This window comes from Wyeomyia smithii, chromosome 2, assembly GCF_029784165.1.
Source record: "Wyeomyia smithii strain HCP4-BCI-WySm-NY-G18 chromosome 2, ASM2978416v1, whole genome shotgun sequence".
Lineage (NCBI taxonomy): Eukaryota > Metazoa > Arthropoda > Insecta > Diptera > Culicidae > Wyeomyia > Wyeomyia smithii.
In genome coordinates this window covers 40268544-40295599 of record NC_073695.1, presented here as the reverse complement: position 1 = coordinate 40295599, position 27056 = coordinate 40268544, and the positions used below count along the sequence as shown (strand labels likewise).

The window sequence follows — 27056 nt, the reverse complement described above, 5'->3', positions numbered from 1 at the left end:
CACCGACGCGACGTGCCCAGACCGGAGCAGCGCTGAGTTGCCGTCGTGCTGCCGCCGTGCGAGAAAAAAACTATCGTTGCCGACGATACTTTGTATTGCCGGGGGAGTGCACGGAAGGCATTCGGGTAGATGCGTGTATGTAGTAGTAACATATTTTCGGTTTTGCTTTGCATTTGCATTCATGCATATTGCCGTCACAGTCAAACGTTGAATTATAGTTCGGGAAAAGTGTTGTGTTAAAAAAGTGTTGTGTTTTCTCTGCCAGAGCGCAGCGCAGGCACGGTTCGTACACAGCGCAGTGTGAATGCATTAAAGTCCCGGACGGGACACGGACACGGCCCGGATCCGGCCCGGCCCCGGAACGGAAGCAGTGGGAATAGCCCTCAATAGTTTGTCCACATACCACTCACGGAACGCGACGAGAGACAGGACACAACACTTATTGTTCTTACAAAACATAAAAAAGGAATTTAATTTACCTTTTTAGTCGACCGGTTTCGGGCAGCGATCTTGCCCATCAGCTGGACGATGTCCGACTAGCTGCGCATAGTAGTTGTTGTTTTCTAGATATCACAATTTCACCACTGTTACAGCTTCGTCAGGTGGAAGAGCTAAGAGAGTATTGGGGGATCATCCTCATTCATTAATGGATTGTCGGCGGTGGTGATGTACATTGATTCCCATGCGTTTAGGTTCGATGTTTTTCGTACATTTTTTAATAATTTTGCATTTTCCCAGTCGATGGCATGGTTTTGGGATATTGTGTGTGCTGCCACGCTCGATTCATTAGCCCGATCGTTGACAACTGCATTCTTATGCTCTCGCAGTCGCACTTTTAATTTTCGTCGTGTTTGGCCAATGTAAACCGCGGAGCAGTTTTTGCAGGGGATTTGGTAGACACCTGATTTTTCATCCGGAGGTACTTTGTCTTTTGAATCGCACAACAGATCTTTCAAGGTGTTTTCACTTTTGTTTTGTCCACATATTAGCATCTTTTTACCCATCTTTTGAAAAAAAAAAAAAAAAACAGATCTTAAATCGGACAAAAACTGAGCTTAAAACGGTGATTCTACGAAACCGGGTTTGGCATAGTTTTAGTATATTTCACAAAGCAAAATAATATCGATTATTTCTGAGCATTAATGGCAATTCGCTAATATCTTAAAGTGGTAGTCAAATTATATCTTATTTTGAGTAAATAAGTCTCAGAAATCGAAAGGTAGGTGTCTGATCTACATAAAATGTCAGCAGATAAACCTATTTTAGTATTGGGGGGAATAGGGGCAAAATCGACATTTTGCTGACATTTTACGTTGATCAGACACCTACCGTTCGATTTCTGAGACTTTTTTACTCAAAATAAGATATAATTTGACTACCACTTTAATAATTGAGAAGATTGCACGCGTTGAGAAATAATGTCATTGATAAAGTAAAAACTACGTCATTTATGCATGCTCCCTTAGTAGCTAGTAAACCTCATCACGTAACTTTACGAACTAATTTCATTTTTTGTCATATGACTTACATTTTAAGTTTAGTAAAGTGGGCAATGTATGCAGTTTGCGAGGATGCGAAAATTAACGGGAATAGAAGGTGTGACTTTTAAGCTTAGGAAAAATTTTCCCTCGTCCAGACGGGACTCGAACCCCCGAACGGAGATTGCACCCCGCAAACGGAGTTTACTAAACTCATCACGTAAGCTGCTGTGATAACCAATACCAATTTCCAGCGACACAAATTTGTTTTAAATACAATCCAATTAAACATTTGTGAAGAAAAAAAAAATCCAATTAAACACACCATCTTCAAGAATGAAATGACTGCACCCGTGATGAGACACATTGTTTACAATTTTGAAATCATAGCAAACCTTAAATCAGGAAAAAACATGATCATTCACCTGTTAAAAAACGGTTTTAAATTAGGGAGGATAATTTCTACAATGTGATAAAATAAAATGGAGATTCATGTGGAGAGTGTAACCAAAACTCTCATGTAACTTTTCGTGAAAATGATTCTAGAACAGGATTTTTTGCGTTACATCATTAAAGGATGCTCCTCTAAGGAACAACTATTCGATTTCACAAACACCTGCTAGGATACCATTAAGATTGCAGCAGTTTATGTAGAAGCGCTTTCGTGCGTAGACAAAATCCAAAATCTTGCAATTTTGAAAATGCTGTATCTCTGGAACGCTACATTTTGTTTTTTGCTGATAAGTGATTCTTATGTAGATTCGTCTGCTAAACACATTGGCGTGGTCAAAATCAAAATCGAAGGGGGGGGGGGGGTGTTTTATATCCTAAACGCGCAAACATGCGCAAGTTTTTTTTCTGGACGTGTTTAAGGACACTCGTAACTACTCAAAAATGAGTTTGTTTGTGCACAGAAACGTCCAGAACATAGAAAAAACAATTTCGAAGCTCAATTCGAAAGATAAAATATCCATAATTGGCAATGCAAAATATTCAGTCAGCAAGACACCAAACCCCCCCTCTAAAATGTTCAAAACCTTATGTATACCTCTCATTTGAAGATCTATATTCGAAACAGGCCGAATAAAATCACCAGTATTATAAATTTCACCGAAAATATCACAAAACTTCGTATTCAAAATCTGCTTTACTTCTACCTTCTAGTTTGACAGCAATTGGGAGCCAAAAACAAAACAAATTAAAGCAAAATAGTTGCCATGGGCTACCCTCACTATCTATGAATCTAGTGGTTATAATTATGGGGGTTCAATAAAAATTTTGAGTTTTGCAATTTATTCCAACTTTTGCACTCAAATACCCCTATGTGCACTGGTTGGAACTATAACTAGTTCATTGGTGGAAATATCTATGAAAAAAATCGAACGGGGTCTGTATTTTGATTATTTATTTGCGGCACTCTATTTTAGAAGAAAAAATGTACTCTTCATCATTGATGAATACCTTTCATTCTAATACAGTCAATTTTCTTCAATACGCGAAACGGTAAGCTTCTATACAGACCCAAATTGAGTACGATTTAGTAGAAATTAAACAATACTTATTTGTCTTGTGAAAGATGGCTCACTCTCCGATCACCAAGCGGCAAAGATGTCACATAGTAAAATTTTCCTGCAGTTACAAGTTCGTGGAAAAAATAACGATAAAAAATTACAGTTTTCAAACAAAAATGTATATTTACAGAAAATTTAAAATGGACATGAGAAAAACAGAGTGTAGAGTTCAAAATAAACAATGCATTTTATCTGTACAATGAACCTAATTACATAATTTCGTTGTACCCGGTGGCGCAGGATCTTTGCGGCACCCGAATAACCATATTGAATACTGATATTTGCTACTTTACGAAACAAGAAGAAGAAGACAATTCAAACGGCAATCAATTGTGTTCCAGATCGCAAAACGACACCTACGCGTTAACCCAACAAACCTCACTGTGCGTCGATAGCGGTAATGTAGCCTTGAGGCTTGAAAATCGAGTTCTCCTGCACTGATAGACGATGCTCGGTGCAGTACTGATGCCTGTGCCAGCATGATTTTCTCAAGACATCAGTTTTAATGCGATTCTAAAAGCAACTTTCCGAAAAAGCTTCATCTTCAAGACATCAATATAGTCTAGGCTCATCGAAGCAAACGTTAGTTGACCTATTGGGACGGGAGGTTCTGTCAATTTTTTTATACAGGATATCACAGCAGGCAGTTGGTGTCTACTCATGAAGTTTGTGCCAGTCGAGCTTGCATGTGATTGGTACATTATTCGTGAAAATTCGACCTTGAAACTTTTATTCAATTTTCACTGCTAAACAATGAAATGATAAATATAACTGAGGAATTACAAAATTGTCCATCATTTTATCAATCCAACATATTGATATATTGATTATTGTTATCCATCATGTGGTTACATCAGCATTACCGTTTGAAATCTTTCTTTCCAACGTTACACCTTGGTTTTAGTTTTCGCAGAATGTTTCTCGATATAGCGCGGTTAGACGTAGTCCTACGTCAAAAGAAAAGAAAAGTCTTACTCGGCATCACTGGTTAACCCTTTCTTTGTACAGTAATTCTATGTCCATCACTTTTTTACAGAGTAGGGTAGTTTAGGATAATTTGGACCCCCTGAGGAAAATTCCTGTTATATCGTAGCCTGTATTTCTATCTCCTAAACGTAATGTATTATAGTAATATTGACCTGTTTTCTATGTTTTTACACGAAAAAAAAAACACTATAGACGGATTTCGCGCCAAATGAACCCGCGGTTGGCAGCACCCTCTCCGAATTGGTTGAAACTTTTTGGGTGTGAAGACATCACCTAATTAGGCATCTCTGCATACTTAATTTTTCCAAAACTAGACTAGACTGTCTCCTGAAAAGGGCGAAACTTTTTTGCCGATTTTTCAAAAACGGTAAATTCTACAAAAAAGTGTTCTATAAGTAACTTTTAGGAAATTGTCTGAATTTTCATAAAAAAATATGAAAAAAAAATATATATCAAGTCCTACACTGAAAAATAATGCAATTTAAAGACAAAACATCGATTTAAAAAAAATGGTCATCTTCGAATTGGCTAAAAAAATTTTTTGGTGAAAGACAACATTGTTGGCTACATTTCGTTTATACATCGCAACTTGAGCATATTCAAGGAAAAAAAGTTATTCTCTAAAATAAAAAATGAAAATGCAAACTAAAACCAAGGTACATTATTTTTTTTAGTGTAAAACACCTTGATAGAATGAAATACTTGTTATGTTGTGTAAATGTGTAATGTCAATAAATAAGGTAATAGTAGAACCAGTGTTCGAGTGTTGTTTTTGACTCTGGAAGCAAAATCCTGCGTGAAGCACGTGGCCGCTGTAGAACATAGGTAACCCAAACGAGGTAGGTTATTTTACTCCCGAGAGGAGTGCTGCTGGTGTTTTGACTGCTACAATACATGTTTATTCTACCTGCAGAATATATGTTTATTCTACGTACGTATCTTTTACCTAAATAGGTAGAAGTAGAGTGGCACTTTTTCGCAACATCACATGGGAAAGGTCCCTGTGACGGTAAGAAATAGATGCTGAGTGATTATGTTTGAAAATAAAACATTTATTAATTATAAAGTAAATACTACAAGGTATACAGCCCTAGGGTTGTATGAAATGGTGACGTGGGACTAAACACTGTAATTAGGAGATTTTTTGTTACAAATATACAGACTCTGCAGACAGAATCAATGTTCGAAAGAATATCGTTTATGTTTGGCGATATTATGCCTGTAGTATTTTTTTGGTGCGAATAATATGTATTTTATAAGACACAAGCATATCATGCTTGTTGAAGAAGCACCAAGAATTTCTCGTAATGCGTCAAAGTCAGAATTAACTCTATATCCTCAAAAACCAAATCCAATAATACTTATGTATCATAATGAATGGTTTTGTCTTATTTAACTCTGATTAAATCATGTTTATAATATGGATCTTAGTTTCAAAACAATATGGAAGCCTTACAAAGGTTCATTAATTGGCAAACATAAATTATTAACAAGTTCCAGCAATAAATCGTAGCAATCAATAATTCCACTTTTGTTTTTTGCTTGAAAATTTTTTTTCATTTGCCTACAACTACATTCACTGTATTACGAAGACAGCCAATATACGTTTATTATGGTAAAGCTTGGAATAATAATATATCATCTTACAGTTTTGAAACATAAAAAGAGATTCTGAATGAATCTTAGTAAATAAACCAAAAAATCACAAGCATTCGCAGGCTCTTACTCTTCTATGAATGTGTATATTTGTGAATTTACTCTTTCGATACTATCCACCCAGCAAACAATTTTGTGGTAAAACAGCTTATTAAGCTTTCTTTCAACCGAAATTAGTCTAATAGTAGCTTAACAAGCAATAAATTAACAAAATTGTTTGTTGGGCAGTCACGATTACTTAGTGAATATCAAAGATAAAATTTAATAAATATCCGTTGCAAAAATTTACAATTCTTGTTGAGTAATTTATGGTAATCATATTTATGAGATAGATAAACTTTCAATTACCATCAGCAGCAGCATTGCAGTTTTTCCTCGATTGTACACGAATAGAAATGTACGAACAAAAGTGTACCACTGCAATACGAATAGTACCGCTGCAGTACGAATAGAAGTGTACCGCAGAAATGTACGAATAGAAGAGTACCGCTGCAATCATAGACGACAAGAGACCTGCGGCTCTTTACTTCCACTGGTACTGTTGCTTTTACCGGCATATTTTCTTTCAAGACATCAGTTTTTATTAGGTTCTGAAAGCAGGTTTAGAAATTGTTCAAGAATGGGGATTGTTTCAAACTTTTCGGAAAACTTTTACCTTCGATACATCATATTAGTTAGTCTAAGCTCATGGAAGCAAAAATAAATTGACCTATTGGGACGGGAAGACTCTGTCAAATTTTATGTCGATATTGATACAAAGAATATCACAGGAAACGGATGGTGTCCATTCACGTCGTCTGTGCTAGGAATGCTCGCATGTAGTTGGTTCATTGTTCGAGTAAACTTGTCATAGAGAATTTTTATCAATTTTACCGCTTAGCAATGAAATTAGAGTGATAACTAGCATATTACAAAATTGTTATACATTTTATACTGTTATACTGTTATTAACGTTTGAAATCTGACGCAACATTTGCCAGTTTTATTTCCAATTTTACAGAATGCATCCCAGTATAGTAAACAAAGACGTAGTCCTACGTCAAAAAATCGAATTTTCCTTCCACATTAACACCATTTTCATAGGTAAATTTATCAGGTAGGTTCATAAGATGTGAGAAGCATTCTCATCTGTAATACAATGAACTTTAGGTACATGCATACACATAATATATTGAAATTAGGCATTGAGTTTTACTTGTTTTAAATTGTTTAAAACTAAAATAATCAAAACATAACAAGTTTTTCATTCTATCAGGTTGTTTTACACTGAAAAAATAATATACCTGAAAAAAATAATATACCTTGAGAATAACTTTTTTTCTTCAAATATGCTCAAGTTGCGATGTATGAATGAAATGTAGCCAACAATGTTGTCTTTCATCAAAAAATTTTTTAGCCAATTCGGGGATGACCATTTTTTTTAAATCGATGTTTTGTGTTTAAATTCCATTTTTGTCAGTGTAGGACTTGATACATAATTTTTTCCATATTTTTTAAGAAAATTCAGACAAGTTCCTAAAAGTTACTTATAGAATACCCTCTGTTTTTAGGCAATTTTAGTTGCATGTAGCTTACCCTTTGCTCAAAATTTTTCCAGATAAAACTACCAATCAGTGATTTAATTTTTGCTGCGAATTTGTTCGGTAAATTCGAAATAGACTTCATGTACCACACTTTGGATAAAGCAAATGTGTTGAGAAAAAATATTTTCTGAATTTTATTCAAGTTTCGCATCTTGTGTAACCATAATAATCGAGAAATGCTATTTGTAACTTGACTCCAGTTCGTTTCAATCATTAATTTAAAGTCGTTGCTATAAAAAACACCTAAGACCTTTAAACTATCATTGACTGTGAGCCATCTAGGCTGTCGTGACCCAGAATTTCCTTCTCCTATCACTATACATTCTGTTTTCAGTATATTAAGCCGGGCTCCCGATACTTCACCAAATCTTTCAAAAACCTCTTTAATTGTATCTGACTTTGCAACATCTTCCACAACTATGCAGATATCATCTGCATAAACGCTGAGAAGCACTGAATAAGGGGTTCTAAACAAAAAACAAATAAATGCATAGACAAGGAGTCGCCTTGTCTCACGGATCTCTTGATCTGGATTTCATTGCTTTATTTTCCATTGACCAATATTCGAGAATACGACATTTGTCTTATCGATTCAATCAGATTGATGAACCTTTCATTTATTCCCATATTTCGCATAGTTTTGATTAAAAAGGAATCTTCCACTCTATCGAAAGCACGTTCCAAATCGAATGAAACCCTTCTTTTTCTTTATTTTAAACTCTACAACTTTTTCACGCAACGCACACGTTGCTTCAAATATACTATGCTGTTTATTGACGCATTTTTGATTCGCAGAAACAACATGCTTGACTAGTTTGTCTAAACGATGTTTCAAGGCTCTCGAAAGAACTTTATAGTCAAAGTTAAGTAATGTTATTGGTCTGAACTTTGAAATGAAATCGGATGATATACTAGTTTTTGGCAGCACTTTGAATGTTGCTGTGTCAGGCAATTTCAATGATTTTTTTGTTCGGAAATCAAATTTTAAGCTTAACTTCGAATACCTGTAACTCCCTCAATTTTGATCTGATTTTGGATCAACAAGTTTCGTTTTGAAGGAAAAGTTTTGTAATTTTTTTTTCATTTCCCAACGTTCCCAAACACAACCAGTTTTTAAATCAAGTTTGAAACATTTTACCGGAAAGCCAAAAATCATGTATTTAAGAACTCATGTGTACCGTACAGTCTTGTGAAACAGTTCGGAGTGATTGGATGATCAAAAGCCTATGGGAAATTTTCCGTACTTTTCTAATTTTTGGGTCCCGGTTTGAATACTTACTTTACTTTTACTTTTTTGGCTAACGGTGAACGATCCACCGGTCCAGGGCCGAACGACTTAGAGATGTCCATCTTCTTCTGTCTTGGGCAGCCGTTCTCCAGTCTCCCCGTACACCAGCAGATCGTGCACCTTCTTCCACCGCGCACATCCACCGCGTGCGAGGCCTACCACGGAGTCGACGCCTTTTTCCTGGTTCTCTACTGAAGATAGTTTTGGCGGCTCTCTCGTCAGGAATCCTGGCTACATGTCCAGCCCACTGCAGCCTGCCCCGCTCTATTACCTTCACTATATCAGCATGTTTGTATACCTGGTACAACTCGTGATTCATGCGTCTGCGCCACACGCCGTCTTCCAGTTTACCGCCAAGTATCGATCGCAGAATTTTACGCTCAAAAACTCCGAGCACTCGTCGATCAGCTTCCTTCAGCGTCCATGCTTCATGTCCGTAAAGGGCCAGCGGGAGTATCAGCGTCCTATACAGCGCTAGTTTTGTGCGAGTTTGCAAACTACGGGACCTTAGCTGGTTACGCAGTCCGTAGAAGGCCCTGTTCGCAGCTGCAACTCGTTGTTTCACTTCACGGCTCATATCGTTGTCACATGTCACAAGCGTAACAAGATAAACGAATTCGTCAACCACTTCAAATCGTTCCCCATCTATCTCCACCTCAGCACCAACACCACGGGGACTCCCACGCTCTCTGCCAGCTACCATGTACTTCGTTTTGGCAGAGTTAATGACAAGTTCCAATCTCGCTGCTTCTCTCTTAAAAGGTACGAAGGCCTCCTCCACGGCCTTACGGTTGATACCGATGATATCGACGTCGTCCGCAAAGCCAAGAAGCATGTGAGATTTTGTGATGATCGTACCGTTTCTTTCGACGTTTGCTCTTCGTACTGCACCCTCAAGAGCGATGTTAAACAGTAGGTTGGAGAGCGCATCCCCCTGCTTCAGTCCATCCAACGTTACGAACACGGCTGATGTCTCGCCAGCTATCCGCACGATTTTGATCCCTCCAGTGTCATACGACTCAGCTTTATTAGTTTCGCAGGGAAACCGTGTTCCAGCATGATCTGCCACAGCTCGTTTCTTTTCACTGAGTCGTATGCCGCCCTGAAGTCCACAAAAAGATGGTGAGTCGATAAGTTGTACTCCCGGAACTTATCGAGGATCTGAATATGTTTCGTTAATCCGTTAATCGGTTTGAATATCTTCCGTTAATCCCAAATCCGCGAAACATGAAAATATATAATGAATGTACTTTCACGTACGATTTCTTATTTCCCTTAAAAGGCCTACCAAATGCCTTCAATTTTCCATTAAATCTTTTATTCGGTCGAACGGATCAAAAGATAAAAATTTTTGAAAAATGATTGTTGACTTTTGGCAACCCTAATTCAAAAATGAACAACCTAAGTAGCAAACAAAAAAATATGGCTATAAAGTTTTTCGATAAAGAACAAGTATACCAATGTTGAGCATGATCTGAACAAAAAATTAATCTTATAATAAGAAAGGTTTAACGTAATTTTAGGTAAATAACATTTTCTGGCATCAGAAATGAGTTCAGCACCCTAAAATTGGCATTATACGTCATTTTCAATTATTTTAGGAAGACTTTTAGGTTTTTTCCAATTTTTGTTCAGAAACCTTTGGCACAGATAATTAATCCCGAATTGCCTCCAATACTTTTTACAGTTCATCTTTTGTTCACCACCGTCTGCCCGTCCGTTTTTTGTATGCCCGCGGCATCAGTCCGACAAAAGAATTTACTACAAACTCACCTGACCATATCACCCCAAAGAAACTGTCCATTTTACCCCAACTTTGGCAGAAATAGAGTTTTCGTTTTTTTTTTTGTGATTTTATAGCCACACTCTCTATGAAGCATTTCCACGAAAAAACGTTCGTTTGAATTTTTGGAACAGTCATTTTTGGGAAGCTCTTAAAAAATGTTTATGTGGGAAGGTATTGAATGACAAACCCCAAACGTTATTCTGTCTTAGCACTTTTTGGTTGTTCTACCATTGGAGATATGGTATTTCTTAGAATTGAATAAAATAAGTTTGAATCTGTTTATTGTTTACCAAAAAGCAAAGATTTTACGGCTTAATTTTTTTGGTAAAACTACTGTACAAACAAGAATATGGATTCCAAAATGTGCATGAGAACCCGTGTTACCGTATCCGAGCTCACACTGGACGTGTAAAGCTTCAGCCCTGTCGACAAGCTGCTATTACAGAGTAGAAGTACTACGGCAAAATTGAGACAACGGGGTGGGTTTCTTAAAATGCACCCTATTAGGAAATATTGGGTAATCTTCAAACAGAATTTGAAGAAGATTAAAAATACGATTTTGAATGCGAAAAAATGAAGCAATGGTGGAGCAAAACGGCCGCTTAGATTAACCAACAGAGTAACCAAAATAAGAGGTAGCAGTGGTATGTTAAGCCAAACTCGAGATTTTATCAAATAAAGGGCTTCAATTTCAGGTACTCACCATTTTCATTTCATCAACATGCATACATTATAGATCTACTTATTTTCGTCCACACATTTTATGAATCAGGCTTTATGAATATCGACAGATTAGGCAGCACTGAACAGAAGTGAAGAGCTTGCCATCATTTGACTTTTCTGTGCGACCATTGTTGTTCGTGGCTCATCATAATGGGAGCATAGTCGAACAACGTTGAAAGGATCCGGTAGTCGAAGGGGTGTGTATAACGTTTCCGTTTTAGAGACACGAAGGCATGTCAGGATGCTGCAGCACCGAAATCTGCTAACGAGGCTACAGCATCGAATGGTTGAAAACGTACTTGTGACAGCTTAGCCAGCAGTATTCAGCTAGCGTTTCAAACCGAAATATCATGAGCAAATAATAATAAAGGGAAGAGCGGCTGGGCTGGGCAAATAGTTCGAGCGCTACGATTATTATAAATGTGAGCAAGCTTGTTGATAACCAGTAACAAAGATTAGTTGCACATAAAGTTTCTAATGCTACGAGCATACTAAAGATTCGGCGGTGTTCGAAATCCCCCTTGGTGATGTCAGAAGAGAGAAAAAGTGAATATCATTTAATTTCTGTTGCGTGGGTTTCAGAAGCTATTATGTTGAGATTTGTTGTTGTTGTTGTTGTTGAAATTGTTGGTCGAATGATTTTCTTCAGCATCATTGCAGTAAAATTCACTACTACTTCCATTATGCCGGTTTCATTAATCGCAGCTGGATTATTTTATTCTCATACCAGACTGGACTTTTTGTTCTTGTGTACTCTTGCAAAGTGAAAAGCGAATAATCGTTCTCCGTCGTATCGTTTTACCGCATCTCATTGCTGCATTTCGTGGTTTTCTAGCTATTTTTCCCCTTTGCTAGTCCAACTGACTACGTCCTGAGCATTTACATGCCCATAGCAGTTTTCATTTCAATCAGTAACTTTATCATCCTCTACCGTCGCACGGTAACCATCGTGGTAGGAACGATGGCAAATAGGTAATCTTCCTTCGCCGGCTTGTTTAATTTGTGCAATGAAATGGGACAGCTGAAATCATTGGGCGTCGGATGGTAAGTTTACCTTCGAATGGAAGCCTATAGCAGTGAGTATTTTTCGGTCGATATGATACTGGTAAAAAGCCAATCGAACGACAAGCCATTCAAACCATCGTCAGATGGTTACACGAACATGAGCCCCTTTCCGAAGGTTGCATATCGGAAGCCCGTTATCTATGGGGGATGCAATTCAGTGATGCTCGGTTCCGGATTAAAAGGTAAGACTTTTATTGGTGGGTCTCTTTTCACTCAATATGCTATGAAGGATTTTCTTCGATCTATCTAGAGACATCTCCGTTGTCGTTTTCAATCAGTTTTTCATTTCTCTGAAAAATTTTACCGTTGGTTAAAGAGAGCTTGCACCATGGTTTCATTTGAGTAAACAATTGTTGGGTTTAAAAATTACATCTGTTTGCAGTTTGATATTGCTATGAATGCCGACTGTTCAATTTTGCTCAACTGTTTTAACCTTTAAAAAGGTTAATCCACCGATCCTAACCTTATGTCTAGGTGAGTAAATTTTGAATAAGAGATTCCAGCACAACTATCAAAGTTTTTTTTTTAAATTTGAGAAAACTCTAGTTATCAGTTGACTGTTGTCAGCTGTTTGATATCTAATGACAAATTTGTGCTGTCTCCGAGTTGTTTTAAATAAAAACAGGAGGGTTGTGTGCAAAGCCACGACCGCAAGGTTGAAGTAGAATACTTTTACAAGAAAGATAATCCGGCTGCTTGCGTATCAGTCATTTTTTCTAGTAAAAAAACGTTGACTAATCAGATCAATCGAATTTTGCGCTTCAACAAGGATTGACCATTTTCAATAATATAGTAGGGCGTCGTACACAAATTACGTAACACTAAAAACCTAGATTCCAGACCCCCTCTCCCCCCTTTTGTAACAATATGTAACGTTCGATATGACTCCCCCCCCCCTACAATTACGTAACGCTGGACAACCTGTTCCCCCCTCCAAATTTGCAATTTTGAGCAAACATCACAGTTACGTAACGATCTCAACTACCCCCCGTTCCCCTTATGTAACAATAAGTAACGCAGACTTAACCCTAAGGGAGGACGACTGCTTTTGTCGCTGTCTAGAACTATTATGAGCGGCCTCGGCTGAAACAGGCTCTTATATAGGCCAAATAGTATGTTTCAAATTGCTAGGTATATGATTCTGTCGACCGTGCTTGGGAAGCAATCATATAACGACCAATCAGAGGTCGAATTTTTCGTTTTGACAAGGCTTGACTATTTTCAATAGTACAATAGTGTGAATAATAAAATTACAATTCTCTTCTTCTGGGAAGAATCTTAGAAGATTTTCCAATCTATTGCTGCAAGAACGAAGAAAATCCATCGAATACCAACCGATTTATTAGCATTTGAAATTGGACATATTTTTCACTTTTTTCGGTTCTAGAATTTCATTTCACATCCCTATGTAGCCGAACTTCCTGAGAGAAGTATTCTACTTCAAAAAGTGAGAGCGTTAACTATTTAGCTCAAATGTGGCTGTTCAGTAGAGAAGTTGTCGAACGAGGATAATGCTGAAAACCCCAGCTGAATTTTGTAGCCTTCAGAAAGGGTAACAACCGTTCAGACAACGAGAAACAACATAACAACACCGAATCATGGCGTTAACACCTTTGAAATCCCGACTAAAACCCACACGCGACGTGGTCACTCGACCCCGCATGTATCTACCTCTCATACACTTAACGCAACAGTCAGCTGGGCGTTTTTTCGCAAAGTGCGTTTACGTGACCTGGAATTAATGTACCTCGTTCGCCTCTACATGGAGTATGTGCACAACAAATGGCTATGCCACACAGCATATAAATAAACTTGGCATCCGAAGGTTTTTTTTTCGAAGTACGTGAAGAGAGTGCACCACCGAAACAACCGACTTCCGATGACTCTATTCCATTTTAACAACCAGAGGATCCAATTCATAAAAATTGTCTTGCCAACGCAACAGTTTTCTGTTGAATGTAAAAACTGGCAGAGTTCCATACATCCAAAGCCCTGATAGTTTGAAAAATACAAATATTTCTCAAAAATATGTCCTCACATAAAAATTACATTAACATTATGCGAAGCGAGAAAGGATAAATTACAGGTGTCATTCTCACAATATAAAATTATGATTTTGATAAAATGATTTCATTCCTAATAGCTAGAAAAATAGAAAAACCCTCTAACCAACCCACCGTCAGCACGCACGCAGTTTACGTTCAATGAATCGTACACAAATTTATTTCTGCGCAAGAATGAGCTGGAAAAAAATTAGTCAAACTTCGGTAAAATGTATATTATTATTTCGCGCCGACTACTTTTCGAATATTCCGGCTAGCAGTAAAACTCAAACCTAGAACTCTCACTTTGTTACACCTTTATTATTCGGAGAAAAATACTGCAGTAGGATATTTTTTCTATTGCTTCTTCAATAGCGTTGTTGAGCGTCGGCTAATTTACTTGAATTAATAAATTATTCAGTGAATGCAATAGTAAGCCATGTAATAAGCATCGACATAGGAACTGCTCCATTATTCAACTCATTAAGCCGATATTCACGAAGAATGCACGGATTAAACACCAAATTTTCACGAAATCATTGAACAAATAAACTAAATATGCTTACGTACTCTTATGGAATCGTTTAGCATTGTATATTTAGTAAAATTAGCTAGATTTATCCTAAATTTTGTGAAACAAAACCATTTTTCACAACGCTTCCATATCCATCTCAAAACTTGAATCACTGCTCAATTATTCATCCCACGACGCTCCAATATTCATCACACAGTTAATCATGAATGAAACACATTATCATGAATGAACGTAGCCGCAGCCCGTCGTAGTAGGTTACCTAGATATCCGCTGCAGAACAAAACTGGTAACCTTGGTAACCCCCACAGTGCTGTAGGTTTATGTCAATTATGTCGGAATAATTCAATATTTTCAGTATGATTTCTTCGTATTAACAGGAACTGATTTGGCAGCTCTTGATTTTCTTCAACGCAGTGAAAACAGATGAAAATACATCCAGTTGAAATTAAGGAATTGTAGAAATTCATCTCATATATTTCTGCTAATTCAAGCTTGTTTTAGAAAATTTGAGGTGAACATTTCAAAGATTGAAGTATTCTTAGTGTAGTGAGTGATTTTGTTAAGTGATTAAAATAAAATGTGTTCCGCTAGTGACGAAAAAAACTTGGGTTGGCTGCTGAACGAGTCCCGTTGTAGCCGTATAGAACGATGCGCGGATTTTGTTTTCTGAGGTAGGTGATTGAATTAAATGAGTTTTCGAGTGCAGATGCCCGACTATTATATCAAATTTAGTGCTTTAAAGTGAGTTTTTGAGGATTATACTTTATGAGGAATGTAAAGTGAACTAAGAAGAATCCATTCCATGGATTATCAGATTGGTTTAAGAAGAAAATATGCGTTTTTTCCTGTTTTCAATTGTGTTAACATGTTAAATGAGATGAACATACGGGCTGAGATGAGTTCCCCTACTTTTGAAATGCCTTAAACTTGAATCTAGTTCGGAACACCTTGAATCATATTCAGATCAAGGCTCTCTTTAGGGATTTCTTTTTTTTATTTTGTACTCGAATGATATTTCCCTAAATATCAAGAAACCTATAGCTTTAATTTATGCTAACGACGCTTTATGAAAACAGGTAATTTGAAAACCTGAAAAACTGTTCATTATCAATTATTAGCGCTAAAATGGGTTTGATAAAACTGCAAAGAAGATTAGGAATGGCTTTAGCCGACAACGAAAATACTCTCAACCAGCAGAATGGAGGCAATGCTTATTCGTTTTTTCATGCTAGCTCATCTGACCACCTCGCAATGATTTAAAGCTTAGCCAAAATTCTGGGGTCTGGGGTTTGATTCACTAAAAACCCTCCAGTCTCCAGCCCATTATACTCCCCGGGACGACCGCTAGTTATTGCTTCGTGGAGCGGTTTTTATGCTTTGTGCAACCTCCTGACTCTATCAAGTCTCCTAGCTAATTAGCTAACTACCCTGTCGCCTGCTTTACAACTATAGGACTGTTTGAGAGGTGGCTGCACAAACCGCCCTCCAGGTGTTCGGGTCTTCACACATCCGCTAAACTAGGTTGTCCGGAGTAGTGTTTGGCCCGCTCACTACCATCATGTCGCTCCGCGCACGCGCAAAACGAGGACATATGAAGAAGACATGCTTAGCAGTCTCTTCCGCGTCCACGTACTCGGGCCACATAGGGGACCCCGCATGCCCGAACCTGTGTAGGTACTGCCTGAAGCAACCATGATCTAACAGGATCTGTGGAAGTTAACTTCTACATGGTGCCTTCCAACCCATCCGGATACCACCGGAATAAGTCGGTGCATCCATGTACCTTTCGAGGAACTGGACCATTTCTGAGCTACCATCTGATCATCGATAATGATCTTCTGGTACCTCGTATGCCTCTTGTTTCACCTTGTGTCTATGCTGGCTGCCATTCACCGCTGAGGTATTCGACATCATTCAAGGTATTGCTGCAATAGCCGTTGAAGCCCTTTGCAAGCATAGTTGACGTGACTCTTGGATGTGAGCTTATCGTCGACCATAACCCTCAAGAGCTTCAAAGATCGCTTTGCGGTAATGGTGCAGTCTCCGACTCTGACCACAGCGTGTTGAACTAATTTGCGGTTATTCACAACCGTCACCTCCGTCTTATGGTGCGCTAACTCCAGTTTCCTGGAGTACATTTAGTCTTCGACCTTGCGTATACAGTGCGCGGCCGTCAACTCGACCTCCTCGATCGACTCGCCGTAGACCTCTGAAGTTAGGTCGTCTGCAAAGCTGACGATCACAACTCCTACAGGGAACTTTAGTTTCAACACCCCGTATACATGACATTCCACAACACCGGTCCCAGGACGGTCGTACGCCCGCGATAGTATGGCAGCTAGTTGGTCAGCAGTCAGGCGGAGCAAACTGTCTCCATTGCACTCTCTTCTCATTGCCTCTTCGAATACCTCGGTATCGAAATGCGATGTCTTTCAGCCGCGGACGGTGTGAGTGTTGATTCTACCCGTCACTTGCCACCTCGCGTTGTTTTCTACACTATAGCTAACTATTGGTGGTCGCTATTGGTGTAGCCGTCGTTTACCCTCCAGTTCGTGATCAGTCCTTGGCTGGAGAACGTCACAGCGATGACCGACTTCGCACTATTTCTGCTATATGTACATTTGGTACCAACGTTGGCTAGATCTAAGTTCAGCTTTGCCAAAGCCTTCAACAGGATCTGACCCCTTTGGTTCGTAGAGCGACTTTCCCACTCAATAGCCCAAGCGTTGAAGTCTTCCGCAACCACCGACGGCGTTAGGCCCGTTAGCTCCATGGATAACTGGTCGACAATCTGGGTGAACCTTTCGGTAGATCAACGTGGCGGAGCATAGCAACTGTAGTAGAACACTCCGTTCAATTGGCAACCGCGTATCCTTCGTTTAACGAAAGGATGCGCTAGGGGTCCGATACGATGGTGATGTCCGACAGCGACTCAGTGACTGCTTGGTGTAGCAGCTGCTGAGTCGCGTAGCAGTGGTTCAGGTTCATTTGCGTTACCCTTATGCCCGTGGTTTCGCAGCCGGCTTACCGGCTGGGCATCTGGGGCCTCCCATAAAGTGTTTGGCGTCTCGTTTTCCGGAACATACCATGCGCTTGGGAGACTCCCCGCAGTCCTTTGCTTTATGGCCTGCACCATCGCAACGCCTGCATAACTGGCTCCTGTCGGGCCTCTTGCAGGTTTAGGACTTATGTCCTCCCTCAAAGCACTGGAAGCAAACGTTCGGTTGTACACAGAGGGCATACTGATCAGCCGGCCTTTGGCTTGCCTTCCTTCAGTGCCAGGTTCGCATCTGCCGATGCTAGTCCGCCTAGCAAAGGTAGCTACCGGGGTCCCCGCTGGACCCTTTCGGAGGAGGATTGACTCAGTGGCCAGTTCCACCCGCACTTATTTTCGAGGGCTTGTACAACGTCGCATCCCTCGGTGATTTCATCAAGGTTTTGAAGCTGGAGAGTCACCTCCGAGGTGAGTGCCAGAACCTGCACCTCTTTGCCATACACCTGCTCGGCTTTCGCCTTATAGCAAGCGCCCTTGTTCTTCGCATTCGTTCGGAGCTCAAGAATCATCTCACCAGTGCGAGATCGATGGATGGTCCGCACATCCGCCCCTAAATTCTTGAACTGGGTTTCGCTCCTCATTTTTTTCAAGACTTCAGAGTACTTCGATCCGTTAGTCTTGAGTATGAGGGCGTTCCCCCTGTTCCTCGTCTTTTTGACATTTGGCCGACGTTTTGTCGCCGCTTCATCTTGGCGCTTTGTACCCTCCTTGCGCCCTTTTCCTACTACGCTTACCCATGGGTTTGCGCAGTCGCCGCTCGAGTCGATGTTTCGGCCTTTGAGCCTGTTGGTGTGCTAGCTCGCGAGGCTAGCTTCACCAACCGCTTCTTCACGTTATCGGGGGCCACTTCCCCCGGAGACTGCCTTGTTCGCCTATCGACCTGCCCCTTAGAGCAGATCACGGCGAATGAGGGCATCAGTCTGAACCTGCTTAGATTCAGTTGCACTCCTAGTCCTCACCCTGTTTTCGGAGGCCTTAACCTGAGCCACAAGTTCGGCGTACTCCTTTTGAGCTTCGTCGATGGTAGCCCGAAGCAGTAGGAGGCCCTGCTTCAGAACCATGGATATATTGCTCCTATTCGCCGCGAACCCGATGATAGCACCGAGCTGTTCGAAAAGCGCTGCCACCCTTGGCCGCTTGTCCCAGCTCTTTTCAATGGCCTTGACTAGCAAGGGACCATCGACCGTTATAACCGGTGTGGAAACTGGCGTGTTGACTTTTCGCTACCGGGTTTTGCTGCATCCGTCTTCGTCTGGTATCTGTCCCCAATGGGCGGGTTAGTGCATTTGGGTGATGGGAGCAGCCCTATTTGCTCCGTCGAAGCTGCTTGCGGGTACCGTGGCTTTTATGGGGAGTCGACGCTGCCAGTCCGAGGCTGTTTGACTGCTGTTAGTGTACACACACTAGGCATGCATGACCTCGGCGGTCGTCGAGTCATAATTTTTCCAAACAAATGCGTTGAGAACTGACTGAGTTATGAGCATTTGAAATTACCGTATGAGGAAAAAAATCCGAACAAACTTTCAATTCCAAATTATAATCTTGCGCAACTTATTTTTCTATACTTGTCTGTTTATTCAACTAATGTAACTCATTAACAAACCTCATAGTAGAAGCTCAGCTCCACAACGCGCTGATTACCTGATCCTCTCGGGTACTTGCTATATAGCTTCCTGAATTTCGGATGTTTCAATTGTTTTGAGCTCCTTCTTGATTTTTCTTCAAATCAATCGACGTTTTTGCTTTGTAACCTTTATGGTAGACCATTTGCTTCAAATTTGCTCAGAAAGTTTCAATAGACTGCAGCTGTGGCACATTTTGAGAATTGTATCTTTTCGGAATAAGCCCGATATTGCCTTGCCGCAAATCCGCTAAAGTTGCATTAGCATAGTGTGACAATGCAAGGTCTGGCCAAAACACTACTTTCATGCAGATACTTGTTCACCGTTTTTGAATCAATCTGATATTTATTGCCCAGCTCACGATATGATTTCGCCAACCGACCAGGCGTTTCCGCTCTCAATTTTGCTCGAACTTTGCACAACTCTTTTGCAAAGTGCATTTTCGTCCGGAACCAGATTTCTTTTTTAAAGGTATTTCCATTTTGGAAGAATATTGTCAAATGTATATAAATGTTTTTTTTTTTTCATCAAAGATCGTTAAAATAGTGAAACACTTCACTTTTGGATTTTTATTTATTTCGCTCACAAAAATTTAAATTCAATTTACGACGGTCTTTTCCGACAACGCCCTTTTTCAACTAAGCGTCACTTGACAGAATCGACTGGTCGTGTTACCAGTTATATAAAAGTGAATCTTCATTTTGTGGAAAAGGATTTTTCGATTTGTGCAGCACTTCGAAATCGTAGACCAGTTTAAAAGTTGTTCGTATTTTTTCTCATACGTTAGACAATATTCGTGACGCTCTCGATGTCTCAAGTATTTTATTTTGCAGTCCTATCCCAGAGTTAGTACTTCTACGCCAAAAGCATTATTGTTCAGTTTTTTTTCTGTTTTCAAGTAATGTTTGGAAACCGCTGTTTCGAAGAAAGCCGCGAACCAAAATTTAAGCCTCATCAAAGTCGCTAAAATTGTCTTAATCGACCATGTGCTGCATTCTCACACATGTCTGTAAGTGGCACTTTAACGATCAGTAGGATCATAGCAAGCCTCGCACAGTGTATTGTGAGACGGGACATAAATCATATATTCATGAACACATTGATGTAATAAGACAAGTTATTCGTTACTTTTAGAGCTTCTAATTTCATTAAAATCTTATAAGATTTTCTTAGTCGCAAAACTGCCCCAAACGCCAATTTCCTAATTGTTCTCCAAAAACCGTACCTATTCAGTAAAGTTGTCCATAGTTATGAAAACTGTGGTTCATATATATCACTCATTTTTACATAACTGCTGAAGTGACTCAGATGCAATTATAACAAAAATGAAAAGGGAATATTTCGAATATTTTTTTTGTTATTTTATACTTATTAAATTTTCAGAATGGAACATGTAGATACTCAGATGTATATTCTAACACATACAAGATCACATATCGAAATTAAAATTCTCTTGTTTTCATCACAGTTAACCTACTTTTCAAAAATATGCCCGCTTACAAGCCAGTTCAGACTGATGCCCTCATTCTCGCAGATTTGCTGAAAGTTGCAGCCAATTCGAACATATTTTGTAGAGGACACTTTATGCAAACTTTTGTTTTATGTCTTAGGAAGGAACTTTTTTTAAAACAGTATTCAAACTTTGAGTTATATTTTTTCAAGGATTTATACCTTTATCAATTCATCTCATCGTTTACTTATAGATGCAATCGAAACTGAGCCTCTCTATAAATGGAAGATTGCACTAGCCTCGATTGTTATTTTCCATTTTACTTTATTTGATTACACGAAGTAATCAATTTTTCCCAATCAACACGAAATGTGCGTTCAATATCTGCCTTGGACGATGAAATTTGTTATGCTTGTATTAGTCTTCGTGATACTTCCTAAACCCAAGTAACACACGTTGTATTAGAGCAGTTGAGATAACTCCTCTTATACAACCTTCAGTTATAGATTTCAGTTGACATTACCTTTTCCATGACATCTTTATCACCAGAAAAGCACAAAAACTGGAGGCTATTAGAACAAGTACTGGTACTATAGGAAGTATTATAAAGCAAGCCAACTTGTTAGACCAAATCTCGAGTACCAATACGGTAGAAATACGTTGAAAATAGGTTATTTTTTAGTTGTAATTGCAATTGCTAACTAATCAAAACATCGTTGACGCAAGCATAAAACTTCAAAATAAAAAAAAAAAACAATAAAGAAAAAAAAAATTAGTGAATATGGCGTTTCGAAAATAAGAAACAATATTATATCAACCATTTTATGCTTTCAATACAAAGTTTTACGTGTGCGTCTAATGTCATGGTTAAACATTACGTTTTACCTCTGAAAAAAATATGCGCCATTCATTGGATATTGTTTTCTATTTGTCAATCAGTAGAGAATAGTTTATGCATTACAGAATTCATTCAATTGCGAAGAGTCAATTTAGCTCACCACCACCGTAGTTCGTAAACAACTATTTGGTATCTCTTTCTTACTTGCGTAGTGAACCGCAATGTCGTTTCTTTTTTCCTGGGTATATCTGCACTGACCCAGTGGAATAAAGAAATTCACGCATTCGCGAGTCAGAATTTGCCAAACAAAGCGCATGCGCAATTGTGTTACTATGACAACATTTACTCAGCGCATGCGCTAATGTGTCGTTATGCGCAGTGCAACTAGTTCGATTATCGTTTCTGTCAGTGGCACTTTGGATCAAGTATAAATTGATGATGAAAAGCAATGTTCAACCTTTCAAAATGAATTGTTCCTGTCGCTTGAATATTAAAATCGTTTCGCATAGTTTTGACGCCGACCCTGTTTGTGTCATAGTTATTGTTTGTTTAACTCATGTTATTGAAAAACATCTCCAAAACCAGGAAAAAGTGAGTTTGTGTTCGAAATGTATATCATCATAAACACAAATTACAGATAAGCAGCGGCAGTTTATATTCGATAATCTATAAAATACACTATTGCTATGAAATAACATCTCGAGCAGAAGAATATAACGACACAAGTCTTGAATTGCGCTTATAGTACTCTTATATGACTACTGTCATTGTGAATTATTTTCCAATATGTTTTGTGTGTTACTTGGGAAGCATACGAATTATGATGCTGCTAAAAATTCAGTGCCGGTGGAAGCACCGTCAGAATGTTTCGAGTATTTTTTTCTGATCAAAACGACTTCAAATTAAACAGAGTGGTTCTGCCAGCATGGCTAACGTTGTGCGCGTGTTAATTGTCTGCTGAATAAAAGTTGGCATTTTAGGTGTATTTCACTATTTTTTGTGCTAAAACTTGAGCGTTGCCTATGAGTAAATGCTGCAGGCTGTGGAGGCGCTCTAATACGCAACGGATTCAATAGATTTAGTCAGATAAGTACCAAGAATCGATACATTCGAGTCACAGTACTTTTTTATTTGTCTTAGTACCGTGCTGGATCGAAACCCGTACAGTACCGAAATCCGTACTCCTTGATGTTTTTCTTCAGTTTCGAGCATTACAAAAATTAAAACTCATATAAAAGTTACATGTACATGTCCGTTGAACTATTGGCTTTCTGTTAAATTGAACTATGCGCCAGTAGGCCATGAAATAAAAATATTAAAAATAAAAAATCAATCGTGTATCGGTTTCAGTTGTCATTTCGTCGCATCGTTAGAGATTTCACTAAGGAAACGTTCTTCAGATAAAAACGTTTTTCAAGTGGGATATAAGTGTTTTACTCTGTGAATTTTTTTCGAAATCGATTGAAAAGGTAAGTCTTTGTCATTTTCGAGCTGTGTATTGTCTGGTAAATAGTGTAAACTGTATTTATTCATCAAAAACTGTGCCGTACGGATTTTGATCCTTGGTAATCGCTTGAATCTAAATCCGTACAGCGTGTGTATCATGCATATTTTGTTGAACTTTCATCCTTGTTTTCAGCATTTCATGGAAGAAAACCAGCATAAATATACGGCAAACAATCCCGAAAGAGCTGTGACAGAAGTGCGCGAGGGTAAGTCGTACCGGGAAGCTTCGAGAGGTTCCGGCGTTCTAGTAACTACGATAAAAGAGCCGTAACTTATGGCTACGAATCTCAATCAAAAGGAGTTCCACCAACCTTCACTGCTGGATAGGAAGATTTGGATTATGAAGTGGGGTATAGCAATCGGGGGGCCCGGGGCATTTGCCCCCTCCTTAAATCTGGGCCTGGAAGAAGGCGTCTTGCAGCTGGTAGTTGAGAAAATTTTTGTTTTTTATGTCGAATCATTCAATTGGGACCTACAGCTATTCCAGTTCTTAAATATCATTGAATGAAAGCCGCATTTTCTGAGCAAAACTTGATTTTCAAAAACAGTTTATCGTTTTCCTTCGATTTGTAGACGAAAAATAAAAAACTGCTCGAAATTTAGGGCATTTCGAGCAGTTTTTTATTCTTCATTCAAAATTTGAAGGACAACGATAAACATTTTTTAAAAACATGTTTTGCACAGAAAGCTGCACTATTTCAGCTGATATAAAAATTAGAAAATCTTGTAAAACTTTAGGAACCAATTAACCGCCACAATTTTTTTTTTGCTTAGTGTAGAATTTTATAAGAAGTAATTCTTACTCTACATGCTCAAATAAACAAATAATAAATAAATATAATATATTTATTCGTAAATTTGAAGATAAATTGAAAAATAAAATTCATTTACGTACTTCTATATCTATACGGATTTTGATTCACTGCTGTACGGTCTTTAATCCAGTCTATATCGCGTGCGTGCGGATTTCGATTCAAAAGTGTACGGATTTCGGTTCAGACGAAAAACTGCGTACGGATTTCGATTCAAAACATGTTCTATTCAAACATGGTTTTTTCGAGTTTCAGAGTAGTTTAAATCATTTCGCTTGAAAATAGTGATAAAATATAAGTAGACCTATAAGTTAACATGTCAGTTTAAAGCAATATGTAATTTCTTGATTTTATATTGACCGTTGAAGATTATCATGTGCTTAAGTGTACGAGTTTCGATCCAGCACGGTATTGATGTCTGATATACATATATCGGTATCAAGCACTGAGCATTTCTGGAGTGATTTCTTATCCACCTACCAAGGTAGCAGTCATGATGAAGTTTCTTTGTCAATATAATAAAATATTTTTGTCTAACGTTTCGATATCGCTGGTATCGATACCTATCGCCTATAATCGCGGAATCGTGTGCGAGATTCGACTGTGACAATCGTGTATTACGGGGTAGTCTAAACTGGTGTGAAAGTCGCAATACAATACCGAGATTTTTTGTACATTCTACATTTTTGTACATTCTTTATGTCATTTTCTCATTGAGATAAGTGACATTTCGTCTGCGTACACTGGTAAACGTATGTAGCCGTGCAAAGTGGTTTTTATTTCACACAAGCTGTGAATCATCGCATGTCCTTGTTTCGTCTTTTTGCTACTTTCTGTCGATGGCGTTACCGGCATCTCTCGATTCCTGGTCACGAATAAAAGGTTTGTTGTGGGTCAAATGTTTAGGCTATAGACGCTTGTTTAAGATTTTTATGAGCGAGATAACCATTTTTCACATGCGGAGCGGATTGAAACGGAGAATTGTCTCATGACAGTTTGTTATTTCGCACACATTCATCGCGCTTTTCCTCTGGTGTCTGTGGAATAAATCAAAACGATTGCTATCCATAACCAATTATGTCTGATTGGATTTTTCGCTAATATCTTGCATATCGCTATAGAAACCGTGGGTGGGAGGTATTACTCCATTCGCTCTGTGATTGGTAGCATTTCGGCAGCTATCAATACTCACATTGACATGACATGTACGACAAATACTGAAATTTTAATCCAAAAATAAGCAACAAGATTTCGACTCATGATTGGAAAAGAAAACGTAATCAGATCAAATCAAAATCATGTCCCATGTATGTAATTATCTCCCGAGTAGATGTATTTGTCTGATTTATTGGGGAATTTTTACTCCTACGAAATATTGTAATTTAATTGGATACTTTTAACAGTCAAGTTTCAAATTAAACTTGGGATTGGATTGAGTTGGTTTGTGTAACGATGCTCACTCAAAACAAACTCGGATTCATTACAGACCAAAAGCAAATCGATAACTTTCACATCATTAGTATGTGGTTCGCTGTAGAAATTTCGCAAGCCCTTCGGTTGTTCACATCTTTGTTTTTTTTTTCTGAGATGCTGCATGACCATCACTGTTCGCTTGAAGTTTTACAGTTTGTATTTGCCCATACAGTTCATGGTATATTGGTTTTACTTTCGTTTCTTTTGTAATCAAAAGCAAACTATCCGAATAAAAATAGTTCTAGGAATAAAAAACTAGTCCAGATAGTTAATGAGAAACACGAATACGCAAAATTGTACAAAAAATGCTATTGGTATGGAAAACGATTTATTTTTTCGTTGTAAGCACTTTTCCTTCAAGTTCTCCATTTCAATGAATTATGGATTGGTTCATTTTCCGTGATGGGAGAACAATCCAATCATCGTATTTTCTCATACCTTATTGGGGGCGAAAACTTTCCCAATGTTCGCGGGAAAAACAAGACGAAAACGATTTTAGATATCATTGTCGGCAACAACTTTTGCTTTCTGACTCAATTACCGGAGGAATGCTGATGACGCAATTTAGGGGCCGTTCCTAAACCACGTGTCATATTGTGATGTCTGTTCAATTTTTTTTCGCTGAAGTTTTTCCTACAGAAACATTTGAAGTCAACTCTTCAACCGCCACACCTCGTCTGTGATTTTTTGTGGTCTTTTAGCGTCCACCTCAGCCTTCCTCTCAATAACTGCGTGAATTGCTTTTTCTGTTTTTCGAATAAATCACCAATTCACAGAAAACGACGTGTTTACGCACTGAATAAGCATTTCCTGTCAAGCCATTTCCAGCGTAACGAGCTGTGTATATATGAATATAAAATACTTGGCAATTATTGCACATCAGGTTGTGGAAATTATACGGGACTGTCTTAGTTCCCGGAAACCTCATCAATTTTAAATTTTCCGGTAATTGGTTTCCGTATTGAAAACGTTGGTGAACATCTTGGAATTATTTTCCTTTGAATTGAGTTCTCATACGTTTCGTAGTAAAACAAACAATCATTCCTTACGCCCATTCAATCGAATAACTCCCTTTATGGCGCGCCGTCAGCGGCAATCCCGGAAAAGATTTTTCACTCTAAAGGCGGAACAAATTGTGCTCTTGCGTACCACCTACACCTTCGAACAGCGGATATTATGGTGTTAAATTGCAGCTCGTGGTTTGAGGTCACGTAAAGCTGTCTTATCAAACGTGATGACGAGCATGAAACTTATTTTCGCGGTTCACACATAATTTACCGTATCCATGTATTGTTCTGCCTAATTTCTGCTCGATTAATATAAGCCTTCGAGGGAAAACTCCATACAACGAACTAAAGCCGATTAAATGAGACTTAACTTTTTAAAAAGGTAGCATCAATTTTCAACGAAATATGTTTTCGTGAATCAACGGAAAACCTGAATCAGTACGAAAATAAAATTAAAAACAAAGCGTTTTATGAGTTTTTTTTTTTCTGTGATTTACTCGGGTCAGGACTGTGACGCTTCTCTGGCTCTAGCACGTTTGAGGAAAAACAGTCGAAAACGTACTTGGAATCGGTCTCGGC

At 38.7% G+C, this 27056-nt stretch overlaps 1 protein-coding gene across 7 annotated transcripts in view; it reads right to left on the bottom strand.

Annotated features, from left to right (window-relative positions):
• Nucleotides 1–27056, bottom strand: part of LOC129721459 (opsin, ultraviolet-sensitive) — a 253856-nt gene that overhangs the window by 109739 nt on the left and 117061 nt on the right. The window contains exon 2 of one of the 7 annotated variants that reach the window (XM_055674022.1): nucleotides 480–1004. The exons of the other annotated variants lie outside the window; for them this stretch is intronic. The gene's annotated coding sequence lies outside the window, so the exon portion shown is untranslated. The remainder of the gene's footprint in view (nucleotides 1–479; nucleotides 1005–27056) is intronic. 7 annotated transcript variants of the gene reach the window in all.